Source organism: Amblyomma mixtum, chromosome 3 (assembly GCF_055824585.1).
Source record: "Amblyomma mixtum isolate Tamu chromosome 3, ASM5582458v1, whole genome shotgun sequence".
Classification (NCBI taxonomy): domain Eukaryota; kingdom Metazoa; phylum Arthropoda; class Arachnida; order Ixodida; family Ixodidae; genus Amblyomma; species Amblyomma mixtum.
Genome location: NC_143014.1, coordinates 409,694,331 through 409,715,290, shown reverse-complemented (window position 1 = coordinate 409,715,290; position 20,960 = coordinate 409,694,331). Strand labels below are relative to the sequence as shown.

The following is a 20,960-nucleotide window of genomic DNA, read 5'->3' as shown; positions in this document are numbered from 1 at the left end:
TTTGTTCCGTACCAAGGCAGGACGCCCACCCACAGAGCTGACCGATACCGACCAGTGGCACGTCAACATCCTACCGCTTGCGGCCCAGCAAGGAGTAGGATGACATTTTTCTAGTGAACGGATCTCACACGTTGAACTCAGAGCCGAACTTTTCGCCTTTCAGCAGAAGGGAAAAGTTAATAGGCTTGATTATTTCACGGTGTGTGTTTTGAATATTATAAGCGTCCTAAACTACTATGTCCTTCCCGAATGTATTTCTAATAGTGTATAGGTACGTTTTGGGATAATCAACGATCAATAGCCAATTACGACCGCTTAAATTTTTCTCTTGCTGGTGGAGCAGAAGATAACGCTCAAACCACGTGATAACTTATCATATCATGTCTACTGTCATGTGGGGAGGGCCAGCGCAGCAGCAGCAGCCAGTGGACTACCGCACTAGGCGGCCCACCCACATGTTCTGAGAACATTGAAGAAATAAAGATGTTTGTAATCAATCAATCAATTGCGCGATCACCGAACCCCTGACAGCGAGAGTCACTTCCCAGTCAAAAAACACTACAGGATTACAACAGAAAATTTCTGTTGTGTTTCTGTCTCCTGTCCTGTCATGTTTTTGGCATGTTGTCTGTCTTCTGTCCTGTTGTGTCCTGTCCTGTTGTGTCTTCTGTCCTGTTGTGCCTTCTGTCCTGTTGTGCCTTCTGTCCTGTTGTGTCTTCTGTGCTGTTGTGTCTTCTGTCCTGTTGTGTCTTCTGTCCTGTTGTGTTGTGTCGTCAGGACTCCAGAATTGTTCTCAAAGCCTGCACACGCATGGGTAGCTGCAGAGCAGTGAGCTCAATGCATGCACCCCAAAGCAATGCCATGCCAAAAACAAATTTAATGCTGACTTTATTGCACAAAATATTTCAGGCTACTCTGTTAATGGCACAAATCCCACGATGCCTTGGTGGCTTCTACTCTCGGCTGGTCGAACCTGGGAAAAAAATTTAAGGGGACACTTAAGCTCTGCAATAAGGGTACACCGTGAAAGGGTACACCTAATAATGGCATGGTAATGACACGTGTATATTACACAGTTACTTTATGCACGTTAAATGCTATCCATTCAGCTGCACACTCTTTCAGCTACTGCTCTTACAGAGCCACTAAAGAGGTATCTACAAATCAGCAGGTGAGTAGGGCTCAAGTAAGAGTAAAGTAAATGTTTTCTTGCAGTTTTGCATCATGTGCAGCTCTCGAATGAACTTACGGGAGAGCAACTAACTGTATATGCATTTACCTTTCATGCACTAGCAATGAATTCTTTGCTGTGGGCAAAAAATACTCACTGAATTATGAGCGGCGCAGATCAGAGCATTTCTGTGCCAAATACCGAGCCACCTTCTTGTGCCGCCGCGTAAATTCTTCAGGAGGGCAACCCTTCAACTTAAGGAAATACCGGAAGGAATCTGCAAAAAAGAAAAAAAACCCTGAGGGAAGCTAGGCCTCTAGGACCCCAAGTCTAGAAAATTCTGCTCCCCCAAAAAATTGCTCAAATTAAAATCATTGGGCAACATAGAATAAAACTGGCCGTCTAATTTGGTAACTCGTTCTTATGCACTTTTACTTGTACCTCAGCGTGAAACTCACAGCCAAATTTAAGAAAAAACACAATTTCAAAACTTTATCAAACTTCTTCTGTACTACAGCGCAGAAAACTTTACCAAGCAATACAAGCTCATGACAGTGAATGAAATTTTCCAATGGGTCTTAAATGCATGCTTAGATTTATAGGAAAATTGCAGACTATTCAATCCCGCAATGAAACACTAAACGAAATAAAAAGATCGAATAAACGTGTGTAAGGGTCGCACTTTTTTTCCATATATGAGGGCCAATTTTCGGGTTGCAGCCCATATTCGAAATGTGCAAAAAAATTTTCTTTTTAAGCAAAAACACACAAATCAGGGAAAGAGTGACAGTTATTCTACATTCAGTCATCACTCCTTGAGTCTTCTGAATAAGAGCTGGGGCTGTGCTCTGGTGCATGCTCATCCCACAGGAAGTCACACAGCAAGTCCGTTGTCAACGTGTACTGTTCCTCACTTCCATAACATAGCAGAGCAGCCCTTGCAGTTCGGGGGAATTTGCAGGGCTTGCCTCAGAAATCGCATTTTTTTGCAGCTTGTGTTCCTTAACGCACCCTTCTGGTTGCACCATCGCTGGATGGATTTCTCATCCACATCGAATTTTCTGCTTGTCACACGCTTGCTGCGTTTAAGGGCGAATTCCCAGCTGTGTAAGTTATTAAGGTGCTTGCCCACCTTGCTAAAATTGCAATGCTCGGCGGTAGCACACAAAACACACAACTACATAAAACTACCACACTACCACAACTTCTGTGGCTTTGACAGCAACAAAAAGTTGGAGATACTGATGCTCATACAGAGAGCGGGAGCTCGTGGCAGAGGAAAAAGTTACTGATGATGACCCGCGGCCTAGGGCGCCATCTGTTGGCAGCACCTGCAAGTGCCTGAGCACATGCATTTCGAAGGCTATTCCCACGTGGTTCATGGAAAGTCTGTGTGCGCCCTTACACACTCTCTTTTAGTGTTTACTTCGGCCTGTACACAAGTGCATCCCTTATACACGTTTATACGGTGCACGTGCTGGCTTTTTTTTATTGCTGCTCAGAATGGAAGAACAATGCTTAGGAAGTACTCTGAAAAGATGTGGAGTGCTAAGAGATAAAGAGGGAGGTCTGCGATTTTTGCAAATTACACTCTTCTGGTGGCACCAATAAAATTCAAAGGGTAGTCACACGTGAAACCTGTATTACAATTTTCAGCTCACCTGACACTGCAGCCACCTTTACAGGGGACAGTGGCGGGAACACTTTTGTTGCCCCTTTAGAACGGGCATTGTTAGAAAGTGTTCCCGTCAATGTCCTCTGGGAAAGCACGTCGCTTCCCCAGATGCTCACGGCCAACTGCTTGCAGAAGGCAGAGTCCCCAGGCAAGGCCAAGAGCCTCTCCCAAGTAGCCGGTGCAGTGTAACTGTCATGACCCAAGTGGACCTGCAGAAGCAAATATTATGTATATGCATGGCGCAGCTGACATAGCATACATGTGCATGCATGCACTAGTGTATGTACATTCAATCATGTACTGCCAATTCCAATTTACTTGGCAAATTGAAACCAAGGGACACCTTTACAGATGGCTGACAAGTGTTAATCAAGGAAGAGTAATATTTAAACATGTTTCTTATTGCCCTGATTTTCCCTGACACTCAAGCAGCAAAATGGCTGCATGCTCTAATAAGCAATTATGACATACACCGATATATCGTGCACATTAAGTTAAAAGTGAATGATGCAAAGATGTTACGAGGAGCTTCTCAAGGCAAAAGGAGGCTGAAAGCTCACAGAACAAGTCATCCAGCATCACCTAGCCTAGCTTACTAAGTAGTGACATCCGTATCCTCAGTCTACATTTTTAACTCAATGTACTTCTGGTAGAACACATACATATTTACACTAGGATGGTATGACCATCATCATCAGCCTGACTCTGCCCACTGCAGGGCAAAAGACTCTCCCACATCTCTCCAATTAACTGTTTTTTTTTTGCCAATTGCTGCCACTGTATCCCCACAAACTTCTTGATCTCATCTGCCCATCTAACCTTCTGCCGCTCCCTGCTCTGCTTGACTTCTCTTGGAATCCACTCCGTCAACTTTAAGGACCAGCGGTTATCTTGCCTTCGCATTACATGCCCTGCCCAAACCCATTTTTTCCTCTCGATTTCGAGTAGGATATCTTTAACTCGCGTTTGATCTCTCGCCCCCCCCTTCTGAGCTCTTAACGTTACATCTATCATTTTTCTTTGCATAGCTCGCTGCGTTGTCCTTAACTTAAGCGGAACCCTCTTTGTTAGCCTCCACATTTCTGACTCATAGATGAGTACCAGTAAAATACAGATATTGTTTACTTTTCTGTTGAGGGATAGTAGTAAACTGGTAAATTTGTTTTTGAGGAAAGGAAATGGTGCAGTATCTGTCACACATATCTCAGTGGACACCTGAACTGTGCTGCAAGGAAAGGGAGGAAGGTGGGAGTGAAAGAAGAAAGAGAGAAAGAGATGCCGACCTTTCTCCAGAATAATTTCGACCCCCTGGGAATCTTTAGCGTGCACTGATATTACACAGCACACCGGGCGCCTTTCGCGTTCAGCCTTCATCGAAATGCGGCCGCCGCGGTCGGGTTTACAACTGGGTACCCTGGCTTGGTAGACTAGCGCCTTAACCCCTGCGACACAGCAGCGGGTAAATGGCAAACTGCTATTCATGATCTGAGAGAAGTTGCCTTAAGCACTCCACTCCAGTCTTATTTTTCCAGTTATTTTCGGCTCATGATCCGGATCAGTGGCCAATACATGCCATAACTAGACGTATTATTCCCTTACTACTTCCAGCACCTCGCTACTAATTGTGACCTGCTGTTCCCTTGTGAAACTCTATATGGACTTTAACGTCCCAAAGCAAAATTGGCCACGAGAAACACTGCAGTGGAGAGCTGTGGCAATTTTAGCTAACTGGAGTTCTTTAAGGAGCACTGTCATCGCATAGTACGCTGGCACCTTGCGACTTACTTCCATCGAAACGAGACTGCTGCAGCCGGGACTGAACCTGCATCTTCTGGCTCAGCAGTTGAGTGCCCTAAATACTGGTCCATCACTGCAGAGCCATTCACACTAGGACTGGCACACTAGTGCGTTAACAGACTTAGTGCTAAGAGGAAAGAGAAAGGTGCCAGATTCTATAATTTTAGCAAATATGTCCACACATACTTACATGGCACGGCGCATCATGCAAGGTCAACTGGAATCCCAACGTAATGGGTTTGAGTAAAAAAAAGTGGGAGATAAATGCGAACTTTCACTCTCATTATCCTCAAAAACAAGTGTCGTTGAACTATCAATACCTGAAGCACCTAAGTATCAAGTTCTGAGAATAAAAACCAGACAATGTAATCACTCTTTCTGAAGCCTAGTTATTTGTTAAAATTATTTTCAATACATTTTCATTCCGGCATTAGTTATGCCTCTGAAGTTAATTTCACCTTTTCCTTTCAAATCTAAATCGGTGACAATTCAATATTACAATCTCTGCAGAGAACTTTCACAATAGCTGCAAAGTTCTGAATTGAAAAGGAGGTTAACTGCTCCTTACTACAAAATTATTTTGATGAAAAAATACTCCACGTTAGGCCACGACTTTAAGCAGGCAGCAGCTGGATACACCACACTATGACACTCCATCATTATAAAAGCTTCGTGACATTAGCTGGGCATTTGTCAAGGATAAAAATCGAAAATTTTGAGTCTGTATATAGCATGCCAGGAAAAATGGGGTTAAAAAGCTTACCTCTCCTGCCTCATTCAATGCCCCCACAGTTTCGTCAATCTCCTGGCCAGCCTGTCCAAGTGCTGTAAAAACGAGCAGAAATTAAAGGGAGTGCAGCAAGCAACACAGAAAAATGTCGATGTGCCGAAATTGGAGCATGCTTTTATTAGACACAGCTCCAGAGAAGATAGGCTGGCCCAATTTTGCCAAATTAATACAGATGGCCTTCATTTTTTCTCACAACACTTTGCACAGTAAAAGTTCAGTAACTGGCTCCGCGTTAATTCTGAAAGTTGGTTAATTTGACCTGCCCGCCTGGTCCCTACTAATACCTATGGACAGAAGTTGATGGGGCGAAACTCGTTAACTTGGATGAATTACAGTGTGCATTGGCTATTCAACAAAGCACCGCAGCCCCGAGTCACCGGGGAGGGACAGAGGTGCAATACAGGCTACGAAAATTGTCGCCCGAGCAGTGGTGCCAGAGAGAGAAAAAAGTCTACCATGTGCTTTGCTGCCATGGTGGCGATCATACAGGCCCAAGGCATTGTCCTGCATACATCTTTGCACGCTCTACAAAACTGTTCGGCGTACTCCTGTGTTTTCAGTGTTTTAGCCCTAGCACAACCATTAATGTACGCAGCACGTATAGACTTTGCATGCTGATGTGATGACGCCGGCAAAATGGCCAAAATATCAGGCAAAGAGCATGGCATGCGTAGGATGCATACAATGTGTTTAATGACAACAAGACCGTGCTGCTTTGCAAGGCATTTCCAGATAAGATCATCCCCTTCAGAGATGACCCTTGCACGGGAGGCAAAGAAAGCAAGGACAGGGTCACTATCCTACTTGCCACCAGCATGACTGGCACACAGCCATGCTGTTGGCACACACTGTCCGCCACTCCTTGTGATTGGGAGACCACATAACACAGTGTGTAAAGAATGCAAGGCACCTTCCTTTGACTACCAAGCCAACAAGAAGGCTTGAATGACGTCCAGCATTCCTCATCGCAGGTTGCATCAGCTCGACTGATGCTTTGACGCTTAGAAATGCAATGTGCTGGTGCATTTCTTGGGGAGGGGGGTTAATGTTCCATAGTGACTCAGGCGGTGAGGGATGCTGTAGTGGACGGCTCCAGAAATTTCGACCACCTGGGGTTCTTTAACGTGCACTGACAACGCACAGTGCACGGGCCTCTAGAATTTGGCCTTCATCGAAATTCAGCCGCTGCAGGCAGATCGAACCCGTATCCTTCAGGTCAGCAGCCGAGCATTATAACCACTGAGCCACCGCAGTGGCCAGGAAATAAAGGCGGTTAGCACAGAATATGGAAGTACATACCTTTATTTGGCCTTGGAATAGTCTGCACCTGAATTTGTCCAGTCCCAACAGCTGCGGCTGCTGCAACAGCACAAAGTTATTCTCTGTAAAAATTACCAATGCACTTTTGCAGAACGTAATCAGTACAATAAAATTTTCTGTGCATTACAAAGATTTTACTTGTTTCAAGAACTATCTTTCTTCTCAACACTTTTGAAAAAGGTAGGATTGCTCAAAGTGCAATATTTTTTGCAAATTCTGGGCATGGACTTCAACTTCAATGCCTCGTAATTAGGACGCGTGCTTGCCAAATGATGACTTATTTACAACTTTAATAAGTGGCTTGGTCAGGCGTAGGCAATGGCAACAATAATAGCAAATAAAAATGCCATGCATATATGCAGTTTTAATCAATATTCATGCAGATTATGAATAAAATACTAGGCGCCAAAAGCTCCTTTTGAGTAACACAGCCAAAATAATACAGAATAACACGCGCAGCTCACATGATTTGTAAATTTTTGCTACCAGACAAAAACTTTCCTGAATTGCACAGTGCTAAGTATAGGCCTTTTCAGGAGTGTAAGAAAACACCCAAAGCATTGGGCTTAAAACCGGCGTTACGTGAAAAACCATGAACAAAAACAATGAAACAATGAGCCACTAAACTAATTTTTATTTACAGTAGGCCAAGTGCAAACAAAACTGCAGGTATCAGATGCACAGTAAACACTGAAGGTTCAAGATGATAGGGAGAATAGTGCTGTATGAATTTGTTAACGGTAGCATACAGTAATAAATCAGTTTTATTCACACACAAGTTGCCTTCTTGATACAAAAGATTCCATCAGTTCCATACGGAAGGAGAGCTAGTAGGTCAGCAAAATATCAGTTTCATTGTATACAGCCAGGAGCATAGGGTATGAAAGCCATTTCATTTCAAGCCCAAAATAAGAAATTCATTCATGAAAAGTGCCCAATAATTTGTGATAAAAATATTGATCTTGTGGAAACCCACAAAATTTTAGGACACTGCAATGTTACACCTACTAGGTGTGGACAAGGGCTTTAACGTCTGTTTGTTCTCAAAACAGTCACTGACACATTTGCAGTATAACAGCACAAGAAAAAGACAACGGTCAGCTGATCCCTGCTAGTGGTTCAAGCTCTACTAAAGTGAACATTTGTCCCACTCCAAGTATGTCACCAGTTCACACACAGTCAAGCCCACTCATAACAAACCTCATAGTTGCGTGGATTGCGTTCGTTATATTCGAAGTTCAAAGTAAGTGGACTTTCCATGTTAAGGTCAAAATTACAAAAGCCAGTCCGCTATTCGTTATGCACGTCTGTCTATTTAAACTAAGCCTTATTATATTGCTTTCCAAGCTCTCCAGAACAGTCGAATACCCCTTCCCGATCTCGGTGTTACCCATTAGCTGCCTTAGGGAGGAAAATAGGTTTTTGAAGTAATGAAATGGCCCAGTATCTGTCTCACATCTCGGTGGACACCTGAACCGCGCAGTAAGGGAAGGGGTAAAGGAGGAAGTCAGAGAAGAAAGGAAGAAAGAGATGCCATAGTGGAGGGCCCTGGAATAAATTCGACCACTTGGGGATGCTTAACGTGCAATGACACGTGCAACACAGGCGCCTTTCACGTTTCACCTCCATTGAAACGCGGCCGCCGCAGCTGGGTTCACACCTGGGAGGTTTGGTTCAGTAGCTGAGTGCCCTAATCACTGAGCCATTGCGGCGGGGAGCTTTAGGAAGGAGATATAGCTAACCGCAGCGGAAGCCTCCACAACAGATGGTGGTAGGTCAGCCTCCTCGTCATCGCCTTCATCATTTTTCTGGCGACTGGACAACGTTCGTAGTTATAACGTGTTAATGCTTGTATTTTCGTCAGTGACTGGCTCTCCGATGCCGGGGTCACCACCAGCAATATCAGGTCAGCAATATCTCAGCTCCCGAGAAAAAAAGAGGGTTTCCGACAGCAGGGGCAGTTTTACAGGGTCTCATAGTTCGCTGTAACCAATTTGTGCGGCCAATATAGTTTGTTGCATCTGATACGATGGCATGGACCTAATACATATTTTGATGGTAGCACTACCCTCACAGGTAATAAGCAAGCATTATTATTATAACTGCGGCCATTTTAAGTGGGCTTGCCTGTATTAACGTACCAACCAAGGAGCTGAGGCAATTTCTTGCTGCAAACGCTGATTTCTTCAAACAGATACTAGGATATAGCTTTGGGACATGGAAAAATATAAATTTAGTCATGGAAGGCAGCTGTAATAAAAAGTAATGAAACCAGGTACCCTGAGGCACTGGTGCCGGCAAAGGTGGTGCAGCTGAAGGACGTGTCCAGGGCCTGGAGGTGCCGTAAACCCAGGCTGGCAGCTGGTAGCTAAGAATAGATAAAAAGAAATGATTGCCAAAGGCAACAGAAGCAATGAAGTAAAATAAAATATGCGTCACGCCTGCGAGTAGCTTTGTTCCAAACAACATGAATGTCAACTGGTAGCAAAGGCATGAAGCCTTTCTCCCTGCTTGAAAAGTATTTCCTTTCCGTCCTCACATGAAACACGATACACTTTACACCTTCTCCATAAGAAGCATCTGTTCGAAGTTCCTGGTTCAATAATTATGCCAAATGCTCATTTCTTCTGTTCAAAGGGAAGCAGATATTAGGATGTGGTTTTGAGAGATGCAGAAATATTTAAAAGTAGGCCAGGAAGGCAGCTATAATAAAAATACGATGAAGTTAGTACCCTGAGGCATTGGTGATGGTGAAGATGCTGTAGCTGAAGGTGATAGATCCTCAGGACTTGATGGTGCCACCACCCCGGACTGGCAGCTGGCAGCTAAGCATATAAAAAAATGGTTGCCAGTGACAAGAGAAGCAATGAAGTAAAATAAAATATGTGTCAAGTCCATGAGTAGATTTATTTCAAGCACTGTGAATGTTGACTGGCAACAATGGCCTAAAGCCTTTCTTTCGCATCTCCTCACATGAAACATGATACACTATAGGTGGTATGCACTGGTGCACAGCCGAGCCGCAGAGCACTCGCCACTGGCCGCTATGATTGAGGTGCACATAGTAGAGCTCCTGCTCTGCAAGCCTACAAGTAAAGGGAAAAGAGGTGCGTGCTTTGTTCGCGTGTCACATTAAGACTGCCGTTTGGAATCCACGTTCATCAGAGATTCGGCCGGTAGTCGCTGGGCGTAGGTTAGCCGCACGTAACTATGTTATAAACAAACGGCACTTAAATTGGGTGACTGCGCTTGTTAGCGCCGCTCGGGCCTGTCAAGGAAACAGGTGAAGCAATGAAAGTTGGTCGCGGGTGTGGTAAATTTTTCTCGATTCTGGGTAGAAGCTAGAGCAGTGATCAGTGACAGCAGCACTTTCGTGAAACCGGAGAGCTGCATGCAGTTCCGGCACATACGCAGAGAAAATATCAGTCACCAGGGGCCACCAGATAGCTCCGGCGCGTCTGCGGTGCTCCTTGAATAACTATGAACTGCGTGCCTGTGCAGAGCCGTTGATTTACAAGCTCTACTACATGTCTGACCTTGATATAATGCTCACTCCCTACAGAAACAGCAAACTATTTTTTATTGAACGCTGTGTTGTAAGATGCCGACAAGAAAAAGAGATACGACACTGAAGAAGTGTGCACTACCAAGTGTCAGGTAGCAGGTATTCTTCTGTCGAATTTTGACGTCATTGTACGCACAGTGGAAAAGTGAACAACTACCAGACCCCTTGCTGGCTTATGAGTGGCCGTTGTTATATACACAGCTGCAAACGTGCCCCCCCAGACCGAAACCTTTGCTTGTACTCAGTTGATGACATTGCTGCTCAGTGCATTTTGCTTGACCTTGAAACTGAATCTTATGTTTGTGACATAGCAAACAATTGTAAAGTGGATTGACAACGTCATGTAAAGTTCTCTGCGATTGTCAGCTATGAACAGTCGTTTTTGAATGTATAGCTGCAAAGTATATATAATTAAGTTCATCCTGTTTTCTTCTACAGCTTGACAATCTGCAATATTATTGATTTTGGATCAGAAATCTGCCTAACTTGCCACTTATATCGGTATAATAAATTACAACTGAACTCCACCTGTGGTCTTATTTCTGCACCAGTTATATGTATATGTATACCTTACTGGTTGCACAACAGATTGCACTATTCTTTTGAAAGGAATCTATGCCATGGTTGGAAATACAATAAAGCAATAGAGATTAGTTGCTCAACAACACCGAAAACAGACACCGCGCTGTTACAAGCGAGATGTCTGTCGCACGACACGACAGGAATGTCTTGCGCGAGAGAACCCACGACAGGCTCCTCTGTCGCACGACAAGAGGTGTGCTAGGGGTCTGTCGCACGACAGAACCCACGACAGGTACCTCTGTCGTTGGACGCGCACACTGTCGCGCGGCACGGCTTGATTTGTCGCAAGACAGTACTCACGACAGAAATCAATCTCGCGACAAACCCACGACATGGACCTGTGTCGCACGACACGACACACTACACAAGCCTCTGTCGCACGACACAAAGCGACAATCCACGACACGGGCATCTGTCGCACGACACGACACACAACACAAGCCTCTGTCGCACGACACGACACACTACACAAGCCTCTGTCGCACGACACGACACACTACACAAGCCTCTGTCGGACGACACAAAGCACGACAAGAACGCTTGTCGCGCGACACAAATTTGTGTCGCACGACAGATCCGCGACAGCAAATCCTGTCGTGCTTTTTAACCAACCAACCAACCAACCAACCAACTGGCGACAACCCTGCAGAGTTGTGCACAAGTGTAGTAGAAGTTATGGGCTTCAAATGCCTAAAAATTACACCAAACGATTATGTGCAACGATGGAAACTAAACAAATTTTATTAATTCCAAATTTGCATCTGCATAAATATTTTATAACAAAATTTAACATTTGTTTCAAAATTCAGACTGTTGCCAGACTTACGTGAATAACCTTGGTGGCCAGATTTCTGAACGAAAACTATCACTTCCCACTTTTACTAAAAATGCTCAGTGGCAACATATTATTTGCTGACACAAAAACAGCCTCATTTCCGCAGCAATCAAAACAGCGTAAGTTCCAATCTTACAACAAAGACATTGTTGTTGAGCTTTCAGATTTTTATGCAGTGCGGCCAGACGTTTATGCTCATAATGGCAACTATTTCTATTCGCGGATATGTTCTGTGTTTTATAAATTCAAAATTTGTAGCAGCATAATTATTTTATACCAATATTTAACATTTGTTTCAAATTTTTTACTTTGTTGCCAGACTTACGTGAATAACCTTGGTGGCCAGATTTCTGAACGAAAACTATCACTTCCCGCTTGTACTAAAATGCTTAGTGGGAACTTATTATTTGCTGAGACAAAAGGAACCTCATTTCTGCAGCAAGTAAAACAGTGTGAGCTCCAAGCTTACAACAAAGACATTGTTGTTGAGCTTTCAAATTTTTGATGCATTGTGGCCAGACGTTTGTGCTCATCATGGCAACTATGCATTTCTTATCGCAGATATATTTCGCGTTAAAGTAAAAAGTATTATTTTATTTTTTCTGTTGTGAGGTAGCAATAATTTATGCAACATCTAGTCTAAATCTTAGTGAGTCGTCTGCATCAACGATGTTACAGCGGCGCCTCGCATCGAGCGCCCGTACCCGCGGTCCGACGCGGCATTTCGCCCTGAGAGGAGCTGCCCAGCCCATATGACGTTTGCATGCGCCCAATCCACCGCTGCAGCTGTCAGTAAGGAGTCCTGGGTGGTATCGTCACGCAGCCATAGGACCTGGAAGAGCATAAGACCGTCGTAAGACTAGCCTTCGAAGCCGCCAGGTCCCGAGGGATCTCGGCCGGTTGACAAGGACGCGGGGGGGAGGGTGGGGGGCAAGTCCCCCCTCCTGCCACTTATCTGAACTAAATAAAGTTTGTCTGTGCTAGCTCAGCGCGTAGCCCGTTCCAAGTGTTGTTAGCCCTCTTCTACCAACTAGCAGAGTGTTCATTTTTCTTTAATTTTGCTGCGCTGCCTTACGGCCACAGCAAATTGAATATTTTCTCTGGCCAAGTCGGTCCGCGTTTTGAGGCCAAGACAGAGGCGGGCAGGGAGCACATAGATCAGAACCCCAGAAGCGTGCACGGCGGAGTCCGATTTGCCAGTCGCGGGTATACTTCCGGGCGACGCGTAAAATTTTCTGTGTATGCAGGACCAAGCAAGCGACACGGGCGAAACACTTCACGCGACGGTGCTGCTCTAACACCGCCCTACGAGGTCCACAAACAGTGCTAATTATTTACTGTCCAAAGTTTCTGCTATGCAGCGCGCGGGGCTGGAGGGAAGCGGCGGAGTGCTTGCCCTTTGCAAAAAAATACATATGAAAACAAAATGCATATGAAGGCAAAAAGAAATGAGCGCGCGCTGACACGCCGATTAACGGGGAGGACTCTGCGTAGACCTTCGTCAGTGCTGCTGTTTCCAAAACCATAAAGGCGATCTAGTTGAGCCGACCACCCACTGAAAACTCGTCGCAGTGAAATTATTCACTCCATTCTCCCAGTCGCCTGTCGCGGCGGCCGCCGGCGCACTCGCTCAACGCCGAGTTACCATGGAAAAAGGACATTTTCCTTCCTCCATGATGCGCCGCGAGCTGTGGGGGCGAGATCTAGTGCGGAAAACCGCATGGCGCTCGCAAGCTGTGGCCGCCGTGCTTTCCAAAAGTCGGTGCTAGTTGCTCGCAGCCGAAAGGCGTCGTCGCGCGCGCGGAGGCGCAGAAAAAATGAGCGTCAGCACACCGAGAGGGCGCTGCGGTCGCCGACGGGAGGGGACGCGCTTCTCATCGGCCCCTGCTATTATGCCAATTAACGCAGTGTTAATTTACAGTTACCGCGATATATTTGGTATCAAAGTGTGCGCGAAAGTGCGGGGCATCGACCGGTACCAGTTTTGACCAAGCGGTACATGATTCACCCGATTTACGAGGACTTTTCTCTGGTGCGGTGCTAGGCCTAGCGTCGGCCTACCACAAGTACGGCCACCGGTGGCGACGGGCCCGGCCGCTAGGCCTAACCCGACGACGAGTACGACCAAGATGGCGTCTGACATGGAAGTGGCCACGTCGATGGGAGACAACATAACGTCAGCGCCGAGCATCGGCAGTCTCGGCGGGCGTACGTGCATTGAAGTTCCCGGAGAGGACATTACACCGGAAGAAGCCGAAGGCTGTTCGGCCTCCGGCAAGCGCATCAAGCAGATCATGGCCGGCAAGGAAAACGGTGAGTCCGCCGCCACTACTCGCCAGTCTAGACCCAAGACTAGGGCCAGTGTTGCTAAGAGATTTGCAGCCTCGGTAACGAAAGCGGCGATGATGCCGATAGACATGCCGAAGGAAGACACCAAGATAGTCATGAGACCACGGGGAGGTCTCAACGTAGCGAGAACTGAGGTTTCAATAATTATGTCGGCCGTCATGACGGCGGTTCGAATAACGAAGGAAGAAGCCAAAGCAGACACCATCTGCACGAACGCGCAGCCAAACATCATCGTGGTACGCACCCCGGACGAGAGGCGTGCCACGCTGTACTCTAAGGTCAAAACCCTAAACGTAGGAGACAAGGCATACGAAGTCAGCGCCTACCGAACGGCGCCGGACGGCACGGTCAAGGGAGTCATCCGAGGCATAGCCGTACACGACACCCCCGAAAGAGATAACCGAAAACATCGTGAACCCATGCAACCCCCTAGCGGTGGAGGCGCACAGAATCGGCAATACAACCACAGTGATAGTACTCTTCGCTGGACAAAAAGTACCGAACAACGTCAAGTATGGCTCGATATTAGTCAGGTGCGGGCTTTACCGCAAGCACTTTGACGTGTGCAGGCAATGCGGCAGGATCGGCCATGGAAGAGACGTATGCCCGAATCCCAATGCCAAAGTATGCTTCGGCTGCGGAATCGTGAACCCCAGCGAGGATCACAAACGCGAATGCAAGCCCAAGTGCAAGCTCTGCGGGGGACAGCATCCAACGGGCGAGAGGGAATGCAAAATCAAGTACAAGATGCCATATGTGGTCAAAAAACGGCAATGGGAACGCAAGATGGAAGCCATGCAGCAACAACTGGATCCGAAAAGCTTTCCGCCGCTGCGAGCGCCGTCTGCTGAGAGACCCCGCGGGGATTCGAGGCAGCGCGACAGCAGCCGCAAGAGGGACAACCGCAAGGGAGGCAGGAGCGCCAGCCGCCACAGACCGTCGCAGTCGGGGGAAAGAGTCACCTGGGCAGAAGCAGTCAAGGCTAACATGGCAGAGAAAAGACAACCACCGGCGCAAAACGCCACGAAGAAGTTCCAAGAAGAGAATGGAATGGTAATAAAAGCCCTAAGAGACGAGAACGAGAAGCTAAAGCAGAGAATCGCCGAGCAGGACGCAACCATCAAGGAAATCAACGCGAAGCTAACGACATTAATTGCGATGCAGCAACAGCAGCAGCTGCTGCCGAAGCGCGCACAAGAGAGGGAACAAGAAGAGATAACCGAGGACGAACTAGAGGTCGAGGTGGACCCGAGAGCCACGAAAACGGCGGGACCGGCTCCCAAGAGGAGAGCCATAGAGGTCGCCAAGGAACGAAAGACAATGGAGAGAATCGAAAAACAGGACGTCAGACTCGACCGTCTGGAGGCGACCAGCAAGGAAACCAACGAACGACTTATTGCGCTCCCGCAAACGGTTCAGCAGATGACAACGAATATACAGAGCACGATCCAGAACATGATGGCGCAAATGCAAGCACAGCTGCAGACGCAGGTACAGGCACAAATACAATGTATGGAAGCACAGATCACCGCCAAACTGCAGCAATCATGGACGGGACAGCAAGTACAGCAGCATCCACACCCCCAGTGAGAGACCTCTTGGTCTGGCACTGGAACTGCAACGGCTTTACCGGCAAGAGAGCAGTGCTGCAGCAACACTTGCAGCAACTAACGAGGAAACCAGACGTCATAATGATTCAAGAAACACACAGCGAAGAGACGCCGAAACTACCGGGCTACCGGTCGCACGACAGCCCGCCGAGCAAAAGGGACACGTCCAAGGGCAAGGGCAGAGGGGTCTGCACCTTCGTTAGGAGAGGGATCACCTTCGTGGAACACGAAATGATCGGCAGAAGCGCCATCGAACACTGCACGGTGGAAGTAATCACGGGAAGGAAGAGGAGGGAGAGCACTTTCCTGGTGAACATCTACAGCAACCCGTCCCACGGACAACAGAAATTCAAGGCACTGTTCCACAAGGCAGCTTCAGTCGCGGGAAGCAATACGCTCGTAGTGTGCGGAGACTTTAACGCACCGAGCCAAGACTGGGGCTACCACAGAACGACGGTCAAGGGGAGAGAGCTGATGCAAGACGCCACCGACGTCGGACTGAACCTAATCACGGATCCGGCCTTTCCCACCAGGATCGGCACATCTGTTCCGAGAGACACAACTCCGGACCTTACCTTCATCAAAACTGAAGGAGGATCAAGAGAAGTGAAATGGAGAAACACGGGCCAAGAGCTGGGCAGCGATCACTACATCGTAGAGGTCGTCATACTGCTCGAAGGCCAAGGCAACACCGGCATAACAAAGCATCGCATTACGGACTGGGACGCCTTTCGAAAGGCGCTACCCGCGGTGCAAGAGGACATTACGGACATCGAGCAATGGGCGGCCAACGTCGTTGAGACGAAGGACGGAGCCACCAAAGAGCTAGAGACGGACGAACGGATAGACAAGATGGACAGTCGGCTGGCCCACCTGATAGAAGCCAAGCAGTCCATAAAGGCGAGGTGGCAGAAGCGACGAACCAACCGAAGTCTAAGGAAGAAGATCGCCGAGCTCAACAGGCAGATCGAGGTCCACTGCAGGGTGCTATGCACCCAACAGCGGAACGAGGCCTGCAACGAAGCCGACGGACAGATGCACAAGGGCAAGACGTGGAACATGCTGCGGCACCTCCTCGACGAAACCAAGACCAAGGGCCACCAACACAACAACCTGGCCAGGATCCTACACAAGGAAATCTGCGAACACGGGGAGGACGAGGTCAAGCGGCGCTTGGACGCCAAGTACCTGCCGACCACCCCCACGGAAAGACACCCGGATTACCAAGGCAAGGAGAACGAGACGCTAGATCGCGACATCCAGACCTGGGAAGTAAGAGTTGCCCTGCAGGAACTCAATGGAAGGTCTGCCGCGGGTCCCGATCGAGTGACCAACAGAGCGCTCAAGAACCTCAACGAAGCGGCCATCGAAACACTCACGAACTTCTACAACAAGTGCTGGCAAGAAGGAAGGCTACCCAAGCAATGGAAAGCAGCCAAGACGATCCTCATCCCCAAGCCTGGCAGGCCGCCCAACATAGAGAACCTCAGGCCGATCTCACTCACTTCGTGCGTGGGTAAGCTCCTCGAGCACGTTCTGATGAACAGGTGGCAGCGTTACCTGGAAGAATCGGAGCTTTACCCAAACTCCATCATCGGGTTTCGGAACAAACTCGGGACGCAAGACGCCATGATCTTACTAAAGAACGAGACCATCGACGATACGACGGGCACCAAGGACAACAGAGCCGTACTCGGGCTGGACTTGCAGAGCGCCTTTGATAAAGTGAGGCACTCGGCTATCCTGGCCCAAGTATCCAGGCTAAACATGGGCAGGAGGACATACCAGTACATCAAAGACTTCCTGACGGAACGAACCACCGAAATCTGTGCGGGAGACCTACAGCTCGAAGAGAAGAAGCTGGGCAGCGTCGGAACTCCGCAGGGGTCGGTGATCTCCCCGCTACTCTTCAACCTCGTGATGATCGGGGTGGCCACCCGGCTAGAAAGAGTAGCGGGAGTCCGGCACACCATCTACGCCGACGACGTGACGCTATGGGTAACGGGAGGAAGCGACGGACACATCGAGACAACGCTGCAAGAAGCGGTCAACGCCATAGAGGAGCAGCTGGACGGGTCTGGACTCGTTTGCTCCCCGGCCAAGTCAGAACTGCTGGTGATTCCCCCGAAAGGATCGTGCAGGAAAAGAAAGAATATGGAAGTCAAGTACGAGCGTCCCAAGATCACGGTCAAGACGGCGGAAGGACAGGTAATACCGGAGGTCGAGAAGATTCGGGTACTCGGGCTGCTCGTCCAGCGGAACCGAGTCAACGGTGACACGGTCAACAAGCTCGCGGGCAAAGCGGCTGCGGCAATGAGACTCATCAAGAGGGTGTCCAACAGAAAAGCGGGGATGAAGGAGGAGAGCCTGACTAGGCTCGTTCAATCCTTCGCAGTTAGCCACATAACGTACGTGGCCGCCTACCACAACTGGAGGCCGAGTGAACGTAACAAGATGGACGCCACCATACGCAAGGCGTATAAGGCGGCACTCGGTCTCCTCGGGGCCACGAGCACCGAAAAATTCATGGCGCTGGGAGTCCACAACACGCTGGACGAAATAGCCGAAGCACAGAGAACGGCACAACTCGAGCGTCTCTCCGAAACGAGAACCGGAAGACAGATACTGCGGGACCTTGGCCTCGAACCGAGGGAAGGCAAGCAGCAGAAAGACGTACCTATACCAGATAGCATCAACAGAAAGCTCAGGGTCTTCCCGATCCCGAAGAACGTGAACCCCGAGCACAACAGGGAGCGGAGGTTGGCGAGGGCCAGGGCTCTCGTGGACCTCCACGCCAGAGAAGAAGGCGCCGCCTACGTGGACGCGGCAGAGTATCAAGGGAGCACCGACGCATACGCGGCGGTGGTTGTCGGGGATCGACGGGTGCAACGACGACCGCGGTGAGCCTCCGGACTCGAGAAGCGCACCGGGCGGAGGAGGTGGCCATCGCCTTGGCCGTTTCCGACCCCGGATGTACTACAGTGTTGTGTGACTCTAGAACGGCAGTGAAGAACTACGCCAAGGGTAGGGTATGTAGTGAGGCCGCGAGCATACTGCGCAAGGCCGAAGACATCGGACGCAACAGTCCTGTGGTGATCAAGTGGTTTCCGGCCCACATGGGCAGTGACGTGTCGGAACGCGGAAACGTGAACCACAACGAGACGGCCAACTCGGCCGCGCGAGGACTAACCAACCGCGCGGCTGAAAGCACGGCCGACTCGGAGTCCTGGTCGCGGCGCACTGCCAAGGACAAGATGACCACCTTCAACGAAATAGTGAAATGGTACAGACTGAACAGACAGACTATGCCGCCACCTCACCCGGGGCTTACCCGGAATGAGGCAGTGTTATATAGACAGTTACAGACGGGGTCCCTGCTCACCCCGGTGCTAGCTAAGCACGTGTGTCCGAGAGTGCACGCGAGCGACATATGCAGACTGTGCGCGAAGGAGAGAGCCACCGCGGCTCACATCCTTTGGGACTGTAGCGTAAATCCGCGCGAAGCCAGCGAGAAGACGACGATCCCGCCGCAGCTAGAGGCTGCAACGAGGAGCTGTGATCAAAAGACACAACTCAAGGCCGTCCAGCAGGTCTCGGCAGCTCTCGAGAGGTAGCGACCGAGCGAAACCGAGGAGAGGGCGGCGGCACCCCCAGGAAGGGGGCGGCGGTCCTCTCGAACCCGCGGAAGTAGCGAAGGACGTAACAAGACCTCAAGGAGCACAACGCACGAGATTGACGTAGTGGCCGCGTCGCGGTAAAAGCTTGTCCTCCCTGCTTGGAGGGAGCCTAACCGACTCTGCAGGCTTTCTAAATAAAAGTTGTTCTCTCTCTCTCTCGCAGCACACCCGGACTGGATGTCGCCAAGAAGTCCTTTGTGCAACTTGGGCACTGAGCAATGCCAAGTTCTCCTACAGCAGGTCTGGTTTGCGAAGACGGGGCTCTTCCGGAGTATTGGTGTAGGGCAGTCGTTTCTCACTTTGTTCCGTACCAAGGCAGGACGCCCACCCACGGAGCTGACCGATACCGACCAGTGGCACGTCAACATCCTACTGCTTGCGGCCCAGCAAGCAGTAGGATGGCATTTTTCTAGTGAACCGATCTCACACGTTGAACTCAGAGCCGAACTGGTCGCCTTTCAGCAGAAGGGAAAAGCTAATAGGCTTGAGTATTTCACGGTGTGTGTTTTGAATATTATAAGCGTCCTAAACTACTATGTCCTTCCCGAATGTATTTCTAATAGTGTATAGGTACGTTTTGGGATAATCAACGATCAATAGCCAATTACGACCGGTTAAATTTTTCTCTTGCTGGTGGAGCAGAAGATAACGCTCAAACCACGTGATAACTTATCATATCATGTCTACTGTCATGTGGGGAGGGCCAGCGCAGCAGCAGTACCCAGTGGACTACCGCACTAGGCGGCCCACCCACATGTTTTGAGAACATTGAAGAAATAAAGATGTTTGTAATCAATCAATCAATCAATCGCGCGATCACCGAACCCCTGACAGCGAGAGTCACTGAACCAACTAGCGACAACCCTGCAGAGTTGTGCACAAGTGTAGTAGAAGTTATGGGCTTCAAATGCCTTAAAATTACACCACACGATTATGTGCAACGATGGAAACTAAACAAATTTTATGAATTCCAAATTTGCAGCTGCATAAATATTTTATGACAAAATTTAACATTTGTTTCAAAATTTAGACTGTTGCCAGACTTACGTGAATAACCTTGGTGGCCAGATTTCTCAACGAAAACTATCACTTCCCACTTTTACTAAAAATGCTCAGTGGCAACATATTATTTGCTGACACAAAAACAGCCTCATTTCCGCAGCAATCAAAACAGCGTAAGTTCCAATCTTGCAACAAAGACATTGTTGTTGAGCTTTCAGATTTTTTATGCAGTGTGGCCAGACGTTTGTGCTCATAATGGCAGCTATTTCTATTCGCGGATATGTTCTGTGTTGTATAAATTCAAAATTTGTAGCTGCATAATTATTTTATAACAATATTTAACATTTGTTTCAAATTGTTTACTTTGTTGCCAGACTTACGTGCATAACCTTGGTGGCCAGATTTCTGAACCAAACTATCACTTCCCGCTTGTACTAAAAATGCTTAGTGGGAACATATTATTTGCTGACACAAAAACAGCCTCATTTTCGCAGCAATCAAAACAGCGTAAGTTCCAATCTTACAACAAAGACATTGCTGTTGAGCTTTCAGATTTTTTATGCCGTGTGGCCAGACGTTTGTGCTCA

The 20,960-nt window shown here is 48.3% G+C and overlaps 2 long non-coding RNA genes and 2 pseudogenes across 2 annotated transcripts; 2 read left to right on the top strand and 2 right to left on the bottom strand.

The window, feature by feature from the left end:
- Positions 1-871: 871 nt before the first annotated feature.
- LOC149357604 (uncharacterized) lies at positions 872-3,676 on the bottom strand. Its single transcript, XR_016289913.1, has 3 exons — positions 2,833-3,676; positions 1,329-1,425; positions 872-973 (listed from the first exon to the last, which is right to left on the bottom strand). It is a non-coding gene; the product is annotated as an uncharacterized LOC149357604 (long non-coding RNA).
- A 1,728-nt stretch (positions 3,677-5,404) lies between these two features.
- On the bottom strand, positions 5,405-9,059 carry LOC149357603 (uncharacterized). Its single transcript, XR_016289912.1, has 3 exons — positions 9,033-9,059; positions 6,733-6,792; positions 5,405-5,468 (listed from the first exon to the last, which is right to left on the bottom strand). It is a non-coding gene; the product is annotated as an uncharacterized LOC149357603 (long non-coding RNA).
- Positions 9,060-13,864: 4,805 nt separating this feature from the next.
- Positions 13,865-15,674, top strand: LOC149357602 (uncharacterized; annotated as a pseudogene).
- A 494-nt stretch (positions 15,675-16,168) lies between these two features.
- Positions 16,169-19,385, top strand: LOC149357601 (uncharacterized; annotated as a pseudogene).
- Positions 19,386-20,960: the final 1,575 nt, after the last annotated feature.